This window comes from Jaculus jaculus, chromosome 15 (genome assembly GCF_020740685.1).
Source record: "Jaculus jaculus isolate mJacJac1 chromosome 15, mJacJac1.mat.Y.cur, whole genome shotgun sequence".
NCBI classification, from domain to species: Eukaryota; Metazoa; Chordata; class Mammalia; order Rodentia; family Dipodidae; genus Jaculus; species Jaculus jaculus.
This window is the reverse complement of record NC_059116.1, coordinates 71,282,110-71,297,609: the sequence shown is the minus strand read 5'-3', so window position 1 is coordinate 71,297,609 and position 15,500 is coordinate 71,282,110. Positions and strand designations below refer to the sequence as shown.

The 15,500-nt window shown below is 39.2% G+C and overlaps 1 pseudogene; it reads right to left on the bottom strand.

Annotated features, from left to right (window-relative positions):
• Nucleotides 1-402: 402 nt before the first annotated feature.
• Nucleotides 403-15,500, bottom strand: part of LOC101615362 — a 66,804-nt pseudogene continuing 51,706 nt past the window's right edge.

The following is a 15,500-nucleotide window of genomic DNA, read 5'->3' as shown; positions in this document are numbered from 1 at the left end:
GTAATGCCACGTATGCCCACAAGAGGGCAAACGTTTTCAAGTTTGTTCACAAAGGCTGAAAGACCTTGGCACGCCCATTCTCTCTCTCTTCCTCTTAAAAGAGAGAGAGAGAAAAGGAGGGAGGGAAAAGGAGAGGGAGAGAATATACAGAGACAACAAAAATTGGTAGCTTCCCATAACATTAAGCAAACTGGACTCTTACGAGTGGTTTCTCAACAGCATATCATTTTAATTATAACCATTGATTGCCTGGTACAGGGAAAGCTAACAGGTGTTTGTTTTTGTTTATTTATTTATTTTTTTTTCTTTTCCATTCTTTTTTCTTTTATGCATCATTGTAGAATTGTATTCCTGATAATTTAAGTATACCTAAAATATGAATAAATTAATTTTACATGCCTATCAGTGGCCACTGGATTTAGGAGTAGTCCAAGAACTTGATCTAGATTATTTTCAAGTTTTTAAAAATGTATTTATTTATTTAATTTCAAGGAGAGGGAAGGAGGGAGGGAGAGAGAGGGAGACAAAGAGTGGGCTCCCAGAGCCTCCAGCCACTGCAAAGGAACTCCAGATGCATGCTCCACCTTGTGCATATGACTTTAAGTGGATACTGGGGAATGGAAAGTGGCAGTTAGGCTTTGTAGGCAAGCATTTTAACCATTGAGGAATCTCTCCAGCCCCTTTGATCTGTATTTTAAAGATAAATTTTTATTTCATTTTTAGACTCAGAAAGAGACAGAGGGAGAGAGAGAGAGAATTCCAAATGCTGGCATCACCTACTGGGCATTTGTGACTTTGCACCTACCTCACCTTTGTGTATTTGGCTTACTTTGGATCTGGGGAGTCAAACATACATCCTTAGGGTTCACAGGCAAGCATCCTAACCCCTGCGCCATCTCTCCAGCCTTTGACCTAGATGTAGACTGTGATCTTGACTGAGATTTGGATCTAGGTGCTTGTTTATTCCTTGATTCTTTTTCGTATCTTGAGCCTGACTTTAATGTGTTTTGGAATCTGTTTTAGAGGTGCCTCCAGATTTGGTGTGAGATGCACCTAGAACATGATACAGCCTTCATTCCTTTCTTGGCCTGGGTCTCGGACTGTGACCTTGAATTAGATTTAGATCTTGAAAAAGCATTGGTTTCAGTGATTGAATCTATCATTTTTGGAATGGCTTCTGCTACAACGTGGTCTGCCAGTGGCTGTACTGTTTCTAGGGCTACAAGGTCTCCTACAGGTGGGATCAAAAGACAGACACCTTGATCTCCTTTCCTGGCTTCAACTTTGAGGGCATCTACATCTGTCATAATCATCAGAGCCGAAGAGCTGTGCCCATTGCTTCCTTCCTTCCTTGGCTTTAATTTGATTTGGTTTCTTCCATTGCCCCTGTGTGAACTGTATGTCCATCTTCTGTCCATCAGCATCCTGAGCACCCTCAAGCTCAGCAAAAACAACTCCTCTGGGACTTCGGGCATAGACATGAAGTGGAATCTACACACCAACTACAGGACCATAAGGACCAAATTTCCAGCATTAATCTCTGGTTTTGGTGTGGTCCTCCACATTGCTGACCAACAGATATGTTGAGGGGACATAGGGAGCAGGACTTGACCACAGTGTAAGTCTTGGCCAGGAGCACTAACCGGCTTAGCAAACCATCCGCTGCTCCAGTGGAGGCTCAAAACTCAATGTCATTTTCTTCATCATCCCATGCGGAAAATTGTAAGGGATGCTTCCTTTTGCCCCACCACACAATCTTAAAATCTCATAGATACTTTAAGTTATATGTATATACGAAATTATTTCCTTACTGACAAGTAACTGATCTCTTCCCACCCTTGAAGCTCACATGCCTTGAAACTACATAGATTTTTTAATGGAATTTTAGGTGTGCCATCCCATGTGTGAGCTATACAAAAATTACTAAGTTGGCTTTTCTCAAGATGTATGAATGCTATACTTCAGAAAGCATCAGCCAGAAAATCAAAATATCACTCACATACTGGAAAATCACTTGCAATTTATAAATCCAGTGAAGCACTTAAATTTAGAGTATGTTATAAAACACTTGCAGCTTGATAAAAGACAACTATGCCATTTAAAATTTCCATAACGCTTTAATGGATAACTGATAAAAGAAGACACATGAATAAAAATATTCCAACTTTCTTTACTAATTATTAGGTAAATAAACATAAAATTGCAATAAGAATTATTATACACCTACTGGAATGTACACAATATGTATACAGAGAAGACTAACTGCCAAAAGTATGAAACAAACTGAATCTATCACATGATTAACCATTGTAAATGTTGTTGGATGATTCATTCCTTTAAAACTTAAATTTGTGGCCAGGTGTTTTGGTACACATTTATAATCTCAGCCAACACATGGACTACATGTGAGACCATCTCCCCACCCCAAATAGCCTTATACTTTCCATGCAATTCAACAAGTCCACTACTATGATCTGCCTAAGAGCAATGGAAAGATATCTGTTACAAATAGTTACGGTTTCACTATTTATGGGCCCCAAACTAGATGTAAAGCAAATATCCTTTCAGTTAGTTGATGCTGGTGGGAGAATGGTTCTCCCTCATCTTCCGGAGAAATGTTCCAAGACCTCCTGTGGACTCCTGAAATTAGAGATAGTCGTGAATAATAAATGCTATTACTTCTAATAGCTACAAATGTTCTATAAAGTGTAATTTTATAAATTACCCATAGAAACACACTAATAATAATAATAAAACAGAATAAAATATGACAAGGGAACTCTGCCATAAAATGGATGCAGAAGGTACACAAATGCATTGTGTTTCTCACAGAATATTGTTATGCTTCATTTCAGACTACAATGATGTAAGATGCCTTATGTGTGCATGCAGAGGAATGAGGTGACTAGTGTAGGTATCTCAATGTTATATCTTGTACTGCCTAAAGGTTACTTGACCATAAGCACTGTGATGCTGCTACTACAGTCAATATGGTACCCAACACAAGTACTAAGTAGCTAAAAATTTGATGGCACATCCAGCATGGAAATGATGAACAGATGGGTGATTCATATCCTAGGCAGGAATAAGTTGGAATGGAGTGAATTTCCACACTCAGAAGGTCATAAAAACTGACCATTGTTAATTTCTGGAATTTTCCATCTCATACTTTTGGAATGCAGGTAGTCAGGTGTTATTAAAGACAAGGAAAGTAAACCCCAGGCAGGTGGGGAAGTGGCTGATGTCTACAACGGACTGCTACTTAATAAAATGTATAGTAAGTTAAAGGAGCTAAAATTATTATTACACTGTGGGTGATTTGATTTGTGTGAAAAAATGGGAAATGCAAAATTTTAGAAACAGTGGTTTCCTGGGACTAGACATGGGCACTGACTACCAACAGACTCATAGGAATTTTTAGCTGGTGAAAATTTCCCAAAATTGGACTACAATGACATTGGCAGCTGGGGAAATTACTCGGTGGATGAAGGTGCTTGCTTGCAAAGCCTGAACATGTGAGTTCAATTCCATAGCACCAAGTAAAGTCAAAGACAAAGTAGCACACGCCTCTGGGATACCAACACACTTAGGACAATGGGAGGCAGAGCCAGAAGAATTTGAAGCTTATAGACTAGCTAGACTGTTGCTCTATTACAGTGGAAAGAGACAGATGAGGTTTAAAGGTCGAAGAGAAGATTCCTTAAAGTTACCCTCTGGCCTCCACATGTTCATTGTGGAATGTACACACACACACACACACACACACACACACACACACACACACACGCATTGTTTAAAGGCCTGAAGAGATGCCTAAGTGGTTAACAGGATCTTATCTGCAAAGCCTGATGTTCCTGGTTCTATTTCCTAGTATAGACATAAAGCAGATTCACTAAGGTGGCTCATGTATCTGGAGCTCATTTACAATGGCAGGAAGCCCTGATATACTGGCTCTCTTTTCTCTTTCCCTTTCCCTTTCTCTCTCTCTCTATCCCCCCCACACACACACTTTTCTCTGTCTGCCTTGCAATTCCTCTCTCTTACATAAATAAAAAGTATTTTTAAAAAAATAAAGTGGCATTGCCATTTTAATTAATTGCATAATTTAAGCAACTGGAGCTTTTCTATTATGAACATTTTATTCAATAAAACTTTAAAAGTCTTATCTAATATATTTAGTAGGATTGACTAAAAATTTTAAGAAATGTGAATATTACCATAAAACTGTAAGAAATTATGTCCACTAGACTGGTCTAAAGGAATTAAGATACAGTAAACACACTTTAATATGAGATTTAATGGAGACCCAGAAAAAAAAAAAAACTTACTATCATGAACACTGGAAAAATACAACTGACAAAACTTGCGTAAGCACACTGTATCTTTAAATGTCTAGATTTGAGAGTGCTGAAAATATGAAATGTGGTAGAAATTGAGCCATAAGTACCACACACTTAATTGAAGGCTGGTCTTCAAGAAACAAGAGTGAGCACAATGGTTCCATGAAACTGTATAAACCGAGGTTCCTGGACAGGCGTGGTGGTACACACCTTTAATGCCAGCACTCTGGAGGCAGAGGTAGGAGGATCATGTGAGTTTGAGGCTAGCCGGAGACTACATAATGGATTCCAGATCAGCCTGGGCTAGAGCCAAACCCCACCTCAAAAAACAAACAAACAAAAAACCAAACAAACAAAAAACAGGTTCCTGATCAGTTTGGTTTCATAGAGGAATTTTAGAATCAGATTACCAGATTGCAAATCAGGGGTATAGTTCTGATAGCATAATCTTGGAAATGGGGATGCATTATGGCAGCCCTGGCAAAGATTGACCCAGAAGCATTCTTGAGAGAAGATGTGTATGTCTTAGGGGGAAGGAATGGATTATATAATACAGAAGTATTTAATCCATTAGACAGATGAATTATTTTAAACCTACTGATGATCCAATTCTCTTCTTTCCTTTTTATGTTTATTTATTTATTTGAGAGAGAGAGAGAGAGAGAGAGAGAAAGAGAGAGGGAGAAGGAGAGGGAGAGGGAGAGGGAGAGGGAGAGGGAGAGGGAGAGGGAGAGGGAGAGGGAGAGAGAGAGAGAGAGAGAGAGAGAGAGAGAGAGAGAGAGAGAGAGAGAATGGGTGCACCAGCCTCTAGCCACTGCTACCAAACTCAAGAACTGAAGACACATGCACCACCTTGTACATCTAGCTTTAAGTGAGTACAGGGGAATGCGGCCTGGGTTCTTTTGCTTGCAGCATTTATTCTCCTTTGTTCGGCTTTTATTTGAGATATGGAGAGTCAAACATGGGTCCTCATACTTCACAGGCAAGCACCTTAACTGCTAAGCTATCTGTCTAGTCCCCTATTCTTCTTTTAAATGAAAGAACTTTTCACCAATTAAGAACATATATTAGAAATAAAGATATGTTATTCTTTCCATAATTATGCACTTATTTCATGCTATACATTTCTAGATAGCACTCATCTTAAACTTTCATCTAGAAAGGATATAATCTGTCTTTGGATATAATGAAGACGAATTGATAGTCCTTTAATATGCTAACACGTCTTATGATTTACTTCTTTACTTCTCAGAAAATAGTGAAACTAAAGTATCATTCTCTTTTCTTGCTTTTTCCTTCTGGCATCCTTTATTACAAAAACAAAATAAAACACATGTGTTCATTATTGATGATTCAGCCCATGAACCCAAGATATAAAAGCTAATCGTTACTTACACGACTTTGTGAGACAGGTACCTTTGTACCTCAGAGAATGTAGGCTGCTCTCAAACAAACCTGAATACACAGAAAAGTAATCTGGCCCCTCTAAGCAATGATTCACTGAGCATTCTATTTTCTGCTGTGAAGTAAACACCCTTGGGAGGAGAGGCTTGCACACAGTGGGGTCTTCACTAATAGGACTGCCAAGTTATGCTGGCTCATCCATTGCATCATCTTGGCCCATATCCATGCACACTCTTGTAAAGACCAGATGCACAGTACTACTTCGGGCACAGTGGAGAAAATAACTAATATTTAATGTGCACAGTCCTCAGAGGATATTAGTAATAGGCGTTTAGGTTTACCATGTTATCAGCATTTCCAGTATGATAAAATGAATATAATGACAATGTTAGAGTTACAATGATGGCATTAACCCATCTGTTAAGTGTTAAAAGCCTTTGCATGGGTCTCTCAAAAGGAAATCACCTCTTTACACAACAATGTGCTACTGTCATATATGAGTATGATAAATATTATTTCATTTTCTCTCTCCCCATTTTGCTCCCTTTTCTCTTCTTCCCTTCCTTTCCCTTCCCTTCCCTTCCCTCCTTCCCTTCCCTTCCCTTCCCTTCCCTTCCCTTCCCTTCCCTTCCCTTCCCTTCCCTTCCCTTCCCTTCCCTTCCCTTCCCTTCCCTTCCCTTCCCTTCCCTTCCCTTCCCTTCCCTTCCCTTCCCTTCCCTTCCCTTCCCCTCCCCTCCCCTCCCCTCCCCTCTCCTCCCTTCCCCTCCCCTCCCCTCCCCTCCCCTCCCCTCCCCTCCCTTCCCTTCCCTTCCCTTCCCCTCCCCTCCCCTCCCCTCCCTTTCCCTTCCTTTCCCTTCCCTTCCCTTCCCTTCCCTTCCCTTCCCTTCCCTTCCCTTCCCTTCCCTTCCCTTCCCTTCCCTTCCCTTCCCTTCCCTTCCCTTCCCTTCCTTGCTTGCTTCTTTCTTTCCTTCTTCCCTCCTCCCCCCTCTCTCCCTCTCTCTTTCCTTTTATTTTATTAACTACATTTTTGTGACAGGTTCATGCTATGTAACCTAGGCTGATTAAGGTTTTGAACTCATGACCCACCTGTCTCTACCTCCTGGGTTTTGGATTTCAGGTATATATAATCATGTCCAGTTTCTTTAAAATGTTTTCAAATTTTTCTTTATTAGTTTTTCTTTTTAAATACATACAGCCTAAGAGTGGCTAGCAAGAGAAATTTACAATACATTTAATCTTTGTACAATTTCTTCAATCTATGAGCTGTTTGATTCTTATAATTTACATAGAATGAAATTTCACAAATAATAACATTAATGCACTGGTAACCTCTGCTTTGCAATAGTCTACAGCATATGAAATAGTGGCTGTAATACTTTTGATGAATTATGTAAGTATAAATGTGCAATGCAAACAGAATCTAGTTTTCAGTTATAAGAAAAAGTGATGTCAAAATTAATTTTAAATCAAAGTAATTTTCAAAATCTGCTTTAATTATATTTTTGGTATCTTCCTCTCTGACAAGTAGGAAAAAAAGTCAACATAACTTGAAAATAATTGGCAATTATTATGTCTTTCTCCTTTATAGTGAGCAAGAAATGAACTTCAGATTCTATTTTATTTTCAAATTATTTTGTTATTGCAATACCCGACTACTTGTGTTGTTTTTAAAATTAATACATAGAATTCTTCTTCATGATTAGTTTTTACTTACTCTGAATGCTTAGGAATAAGTCAGTGAAATAAATGATTTTACATGCCTGTTGAGTATTTCAGTAGTGGAGGGAGGGAATGAAACTTGAAAAACCCTAACACATATTGAATTAAAGGAATCAGATTATTGTTTCTCTAAGGGAAGAAACAAATTGAGTTCAAAAGCTAAACCTTGAAGTTAATGAGAGATATATAATTTACAAGTTACTTGATAAGACTTTCATAGATTTTTGTATGAGTTTGTATTCATTTTGCTCAGAGAAAATTTAGCTTCACTACCATTTTAAATATTTCATATAAAAATATAAGTAAACCATGGAAAGAGAACAAAAGCATATTTTATAGTGCAGGATTGATCAAGAATCTAATTTAAAGCTTTAATTATGTTGATGATTAAGTGCTTGCAAGAATCGATGAAAGATGAAGTGGAGAAATGCTATGCAGTCAGTAGCCAAACTTTGCAGAACACTCTGCTTGACCAGTTCTATATTAATCCTTTGTGGAGGAAGAGGCTGAGGTTGGCCAGGGATGGCTTCAGGTGACTGAGGACAGACCCTAACACAGATTTCCCAAGAGTCCCTGCATGGGGTTGCCACACTATGCTGTTCTTTCCAAATGGATTTCAGCATCTCAAGTTTGAATTAGATTTCCACCTGAATGGTTGGGAAACCTGTTTGTTCTATACAGATTCTAGGACTCATTTTCTCCAACTCCTAATTCAGGTGATCTTGGAAGTAGACTATGACATTGGAGAAAGCCCTTCTTATATATCTGTTTTTATTTTTATTTTTATTTTTTTATTTTTATTTTTTTTATCTTGGCCCAGCATAGTCATGACCATAGATTGTTTGGAGCCATTATTTCCCAATGGTTTTGTAGCACTAAAATAAAAAGCAAAGTTTGTTTTTTTTTATTAACCTTTACTATTTTCTGCAACAATGAACATTGCTTTCCAAATTAGTTTTGCAAGAATTTACATTTATTTTATTGACTTTTGGAGGGTGTGTGTGATATGAATATGACGTGTGCACCTGAGTGTGCATGTGATGTACACACCCCATGCACAATCAGGGCAGCCACCAGAGGAAGACTTCAGATGTTCTCCGCTCTTGCTCTTTGTCCTATTTCTCTGAGTCAGAGTCTCTCAGTTGGATTTTGGTGAGACTGGCTGACCAGGGAGCAGTAGATAGTCTGCCGTCTCTGCCCTCCTTGGTGCTAGCAAACCAAGCGTGTGCAACCATGGCCAGCTTTTTACTTGGGTGCCAGAAACAGGATTCAGGTCCACTTGCTCATACTCTCACCCAGGGGCCACCTCCCCAGTCCACAGAGAATAGATGATTAGACCCATGAAATGGGAAAGAATGCCAATATTCACTTTTTTTATCCATACATTTTAAACATGTGTTACTCTTATTCTCATACATGTGTTTATATCATATATAATTTTGCATGTATATATCCACCCTATATATATGTATGTATGTATACATACATATATACACATATATACACATATATATATTTAATTTAAATATAAATATACTTATATATGTATATATAGTTAATTTAAATATATATAATACATATATATGTATGTATAGTTAATTTAAATATATATAATACATATATGTATGTATGTGTATATATATATATATATATATATATATATATATATATATTTAAATTGTAATGTGTGTGCATTAGTGTGGATGTGTAAGATGTATAAAAGTGTATTGGCACATGTATTCCATGGCACATGTGGAGGTCCTAGTACAATCTCAAGGTGATTCTCCTTTCCTTCCACTCTTTTCCAGACAGGGTCTGTTATTTTGCTCATTTATTACTTGTCATTGCTGTGTAGCAGTCGAGCTGGCCCATGAGCTTCCATATTCCCCCAGCTCAGCCTCCCATTGTCATAGGCACATTGGGGTGACAGACATGTTCCACTTTGTGCACACCTTTTTGTCAGTGCTAGGGAACAGAACTTGGGCTGGTAGACTTGCCAGCAAGTGCCTTTATTCACTGGGCCATCTCCTCAGCCACAAATACTTATTCTGAAGGTATTTAAACATCATTCTCCCTCACTCAGAATTCAGCTTTTCAGTTCTTCAAAGTGAAAACATCCTCTTTTACCAACTATGGAACCACTAGACTTAGAAAATCTAATAACAGGTAAATACTTAAAATGTTTGATGCTTAATACTACCAGAATTTAAAAGTGTCGTAGCTAGATGTGGTGGTCTGTAAACTAGGGCTTATGAACTCAACGCTGGCGGATAATAAGTTCAAGCCAGCCTGGAATACATAGCAAGAATGTAATTCACAAAATGAGTATGAGACATTTTGAAATAATCCAGGTTTGTACTTTACTACGGGTGCTGAAGTAATTTTAGCTTCTTTCAGTTGCTTTGGCTGCATACTGGGTTGACTTGGTGCTTCAGGGTAATAATATTTATGGTTTTGTGTAGTTTAATGCATGGCACCAGGGTTTCATGAAAGGTCCTGACAGAGTTGTCACTGCTGCCCTGCTCCTCCTCCCTTTGTCTGGCCTTTCTCCTCCTTCTCTTCCCTTTCTCCTCCTCTTCTCCTCACTTCTCCTTACCCGTCCTCTCCTTCTCTTGTCCTTTCTCCTCATCCTTCTTACTCTCCTCCTCCTGACACTCCTCCTATCTCACGATGATAGTTTGAACCAGGTGTCCATCATAAAGCAATTATGCATACTGAATGCTAGATCCCCAGCTGGTAGCAATTTGGGAACTGGATCTTCATGGAAGTGATGTAATATTGGGGTGGGCTTATGGGAGTTTAGCCAGTTTCCCTTGCCAGTGGTTGGCACAGTCTCCTGCTGCTATTGTCCACCTGATGTTGACCAGGATGTGATGCCATCATGGAGCTTCCTCAAGTCTGTAAGCCAATATAGACAGTTTCCTCCCAGCTGATAGTCTCAGAAGAGAAGCAGGATGAAAAGAACCAGGAGAAACAAAGGTTTATAAACAACTTTACCTGTTATTAGTTTTTCCCATCCATGCAGCAAATCGCACTTACCTCACTCATATCAGTTGCTGTTTGCCCACAAATCTCTCTTTGTCTTGCCAAAGCACCTTGGGGCACACTTTTTGATGGGAAGTGAGCTGAAAGAGTACTTTCAGTCTCTCCTCTGTAACATTTCTATGATGGTGTCCTCTCTCCAATGGTGACAGCCTTGCTATGTATGTTCTATTCCTGAAACTACAGTGCCCATGACAACAAAAACAAGTCCAGCCTCTGTTCATGCCATTGTTTCCCCTGTCATCATGGAGCTTCCCTTTGAGACTGTCAGCCAAAATAAACCCTCCGCCATCAGCTGCTCTGGGTTGGCCGTTTTTCTACCACCAATGTGACGCTGACTGCAGCATCCTCTTTTCATCTTGTGGTCCCAGCTATGTTATTCATTTTTATAATTTTACCTGTCTTAATCTTTTTAAAGACAATAATTGGAAAAGGGGGAAGCAAATCATGATGTGTCGCCAATCAAGTTAAGAAATGAATTTGAATAATCTTTTTGCATAGACCAAATCAACATTCAGAGAATAGGCACACCAGGGCCTCTAGCTGCTGCAAATGAACTCCAAATGCATGCACCACTTTGTGCATCAGGCTTTATGTTGGTATTGGGGAACAGAATCTGGGTCATTAGGCTTTCCAGGCAAGTGTCTTAACCAGTGTGCCATCTCTTCAGCCCCCTAAATAAAAACCTTTCAAGTGTTAACATTTAAGTGTTAATATGAAGTGATAATAAGAGACTAGCTTGGTGAGAAAAATCTCAAAACTTGTCATCAATAAAAGCTGCTTGCTGGGGCTGCCGATATGCTTGTTATATACAGCGCTTTCCTTGCATGCACAGCCCTTATCTTCCATGCACAAGGCTATGGGTTTCAATTTCAAGAACAACAGAACATCCTGGATATCTACCCACAAACCAAAAGTATTAATATGAAAAAGGCTATCTGTGTTCTGATAATGCCATGAAAATTTGAGCAAGGTTGAATTTAAAAGAAATGGACTGGTATTGTTAGTATAAATGTAGATCAAATAGACATGAAAGATATATAGTTTATCATAGGAAAAATTCAAACTAGTTTGAAGTTGCAGTCACAGAAACAGGTTTTAGTTTACTTACGCTGCATTTGTTGAGGAGATTTCCACCATTTAGGGTGGGCACACTGTAAGGCTTTGAGACAATGGAAATGCAACCTCAGTTGAACCATGGAAAGCTCATGATAGTATGAATGCAAATTATTTTGAAGGGACGGTGCTTGAAGGAAAACTGGTGGAGGAGTATACTGCTTACTAAGGTCAAGCTTTATCCCCCACCCCATGATTTTCAAATTTGGCTATGCTTCCCACCTGGTTTGGGTTTCTGGAAGCATGAGTAACACAAGGAAACAGGTAATGAAGTGCACAACGTTCTAGTTGCTGCTGAGATGAGACAAGATGAAGCAGTGTTGAAATCCCTGCATAGAGATCCAGTAAGGCCATTATGTGGAGCTGTGAAGATGAACCATAGTTTTAAGTGTAGTCCCGAGAGTGTTTGGTTATGCCAGGACTGCGGCATGGCTGCTCAGCCCAGATGGAGAGGCACAACTGGAAACCAGAGACTTCATCACCAGGTGTAGGCATTGCACTTAGAACTGAAGACATTGACGTTTACCTGCAGAGAATTGACTTTGCATTGATACCATCTCTCCTTGCTGTGTCTTCTTCTTGTAATGGAAATATGCCATTATATGTTGGAAGTATGTAACTTGTGTTTTGATTTTGCAGGGCACACAGTTAAAAGACAGTCTTGAATTTAAGATGAGACTATGGAATTTTGAACAGCGTTAAAGATGATAAAGACTACAGGGACCTTTGAAGTTGAACTGAGTGCAATTTGTATTGTGAGATGATAATGACTCTATAGGGCCAGAGATGGAATGTGGTGGTTTAAAAAGTGAATGTATTCTCACACAGCCTTAGGTATTTTTGACTAAGCATCTCACATCATCTTAGGCAGGCATAACTGTGCTGGAGAAGATGTGCCACTGGGGGCAGGGGGATTGAGTCCATCCTTCCAAGTGTGCCAGAGCAGCTTCACCCTGGCTGTTCCTGACTGCAGGTGATGGTTTTCCTCTCTCTGATTTGGGTGCATGACAGAACGAGACAGTGTCAGCTGCAATTCTGAGGCTTGCCCTGGAGCCTGAAAGCCTGAAATAAACCCTTTCTGCCCATGAACTGCTTCTGGCCGGTGTCTGTACAGTGACTAGAAGGCGGTTGCAGCACTTTCCCATTCTGGAAAGGAGATTAATTTTTAACCACAGTGCTTGGGGTTATCCAAGCAAATATTCATGTGATCAGTATGTCCTTTCAACTCAATCAGATTTGTGTGGGAAAATTCTCATTTGCTTACTCAGTTTTTACTCCCTGATTTATTTATTATCTTGGTGATGCTATGGTTTGAGCCTAGAGCCTTACACGTGTTAGGCAGGCACTCTGTGGAGGAACAGGATTCCCTAGCCTCTCCTCTAATCCAGCCTGTGCTCCAACCAGTTGTCAACTTCTCCTGGTTCTTTGCTAGAGTAATAGAGTACAGTTTGTGTCTTACTTGACACTCACTGTGGGTTGTTTTGACTTGAGTAGATAAGAAACCCCAGAACAGGATTCTGGATTCCCATTAGATGAGGTTATTAGAGGCAGGCTTTAATGTCAGTGCATGACTTCAATAATAGGAGCAGAATTGGTCAACACTTGTTTAAAACATACCAGGCATGATAAGTAGTCTTTCTGTGTTTTAGTGTGCAATCACCTTTTTAAAGGCATATTAATGTCAGTCTTGGAAAGCTAGGTTGAAATAAGGTGAATAATGTGAGCTTTGAAATCTCTAATAAACCATAAACTGCTACTATTAGTCTAAATGAATTATAAGAGTTATTTCTCTGTAACTTTGAATGTGATCAAACTAATACACAGATTTATATAGCTGGAAATTAGGAACCTCTTCATTCAAATCTAAGTCATTTACCTGTAAGCTATAAGCATAAAAGTATAAATATGCATAAACTCATGGAGTTGATGAAATGCAGGTTTTATTAACTTTCCATTTAGGTCCAGTTATGCTATGTGGTATATCATTATATAATGAGTACCTGTTTCCTCTCTTCAGAATAATTGCAAATATTTCCTTCATTAAAAACCTACATTAAGAGGCTGCAGAAGATGGCTTAGTGGCTAAGGCATTTACTGCAAAGCCACGGAACCCTGGTTCAATTCCCCAGGATCCACATAAGCCAGATGCACGAGTAGGTGCATTCATCTGGAGTTCATTTGCAGTGTCTGAAGACCTTGGCACTCCCATTCTTTCTCTCTCTCTCTTTCTCATACACACACACACACACTCTCTCTCTCTCCTTTTTCTCTCTCTCTCAAGTAAATAAAAAACCGTATTTTAAAACCCCACATTAATATCCTTATGGTCTATACATTTAAAAAATTCATTTATTTATCTATTCATTTGAGAGAAAAGAGAAGAAAAGGCAGAGGGAGAAAGAGAATGAGAGAGAGAGGGAGGACATGGGCACGCCACAGCCTCTACCTGCTGCGTCGAACTCCAGGCACATGTGCCCCCTGGGCATCTGGCTTTACATGGATACTGGGGAATCAAACCTAGGTTCTTTGGCTTTGCCAGCAAGTGCCATAATAGCTAACCCATCTCTTCAGACCTCTATCTATTTTAACTCATTTTCGTAGCATATGCATAATAATTTGTAGAAATAAATGATGACTAATATCATTTGTCAACTCTAAGTGATAGGCTTCTGGGCATTTCTGTGACAGAGTTTCTAGACTTGCTTACTTGAAGTAGGAGTGGCACACCCTAAATATGGGAGGCATCATTGCATGGAGCAGGGTCCCAGACCGGATGAAAGGAAAGATTGTTTAAGCATGGCATTTCTTTTTTTTTTTTTTTTTTTTTTTTTATTTATTTGAGAGCGACAGACACAGAGAGAAAGACAGATAGAGGGAGGGAGAGAGAATGGGCACGCCAGGGCTTCCAGCCTCTGCAAACGAACTCCAGACGCGTGCGCCCCCTTGTGCATCTGGCTAACGTGGGACCTGGGGAACCGAGCCTCGAACCGGGGTCCTTAGGCTTCACAGGCAAGCGCTTAACCGCTAAGCCATCTCTCCAGCCCTAAGCATGGCATTTCTATCTCCTGCTTTCTCACTGCACATGGCATGTGACAAGCTCTCTCATCCCCCTGCCACTGTGACTTCCCTGTCTTGCTGGATTATACCAGTATAATTTGGTCTCTACTGTGAAGCATACTATATTATTTTCTGTGAGTGAACATAAAGCTTTCTTTCTTTTAAAAGCTGCTTTTGTTGGGTCTTTTGTCAAAACACTGATAAAAGTAACTAATTCAGAATGTAAGTAAAATCTTAGCTGCCATAAATGAAAAATTTCAGAAAGCTTTCTCATGTTTAAAGTCTTTAATAAAGAAAATTAAATATGTTACATAGAAAAATAGTTGAATTGAAAAAAAATTGGGATACAATATATACAACATATTTCTTTTGCAATATTAAAGATTCATACTAAATATCAAAGTCTAATGGGAGGCAGGTGTGAGTAACAAATATTTAAAATGCAGCATGAAAACCCCAAGTTGTTTAGGAATATCTAAGTGAAAGTCAGAGTGTAGATTATGGGTACAGTGTGGAAGAGTCTTCCTGGAAATAAATGGTACCTGATCAGTTTTACTGAGTCATTAGGAAGGAGGATGGAGAGAGATTTAGTTACTCATACAGAAAGGAAACATCTCCAAAGAATCAAGCACAAAGAAGGTAGTGTGGCTGTTGAAAACTGTGTAGAAATTAGGTGCAGAGGTGAAGATGAAGGTGGACAGGTAGAGAAATGTAGGTGACACAGGCCTTTTTTATATGAATCTTGGGGAGAGTACATTGAAAAATTACATATAGGTTGACAGAATACTTGAATGTATTTTTAGGAAAAGCAGTGTTGTGAAC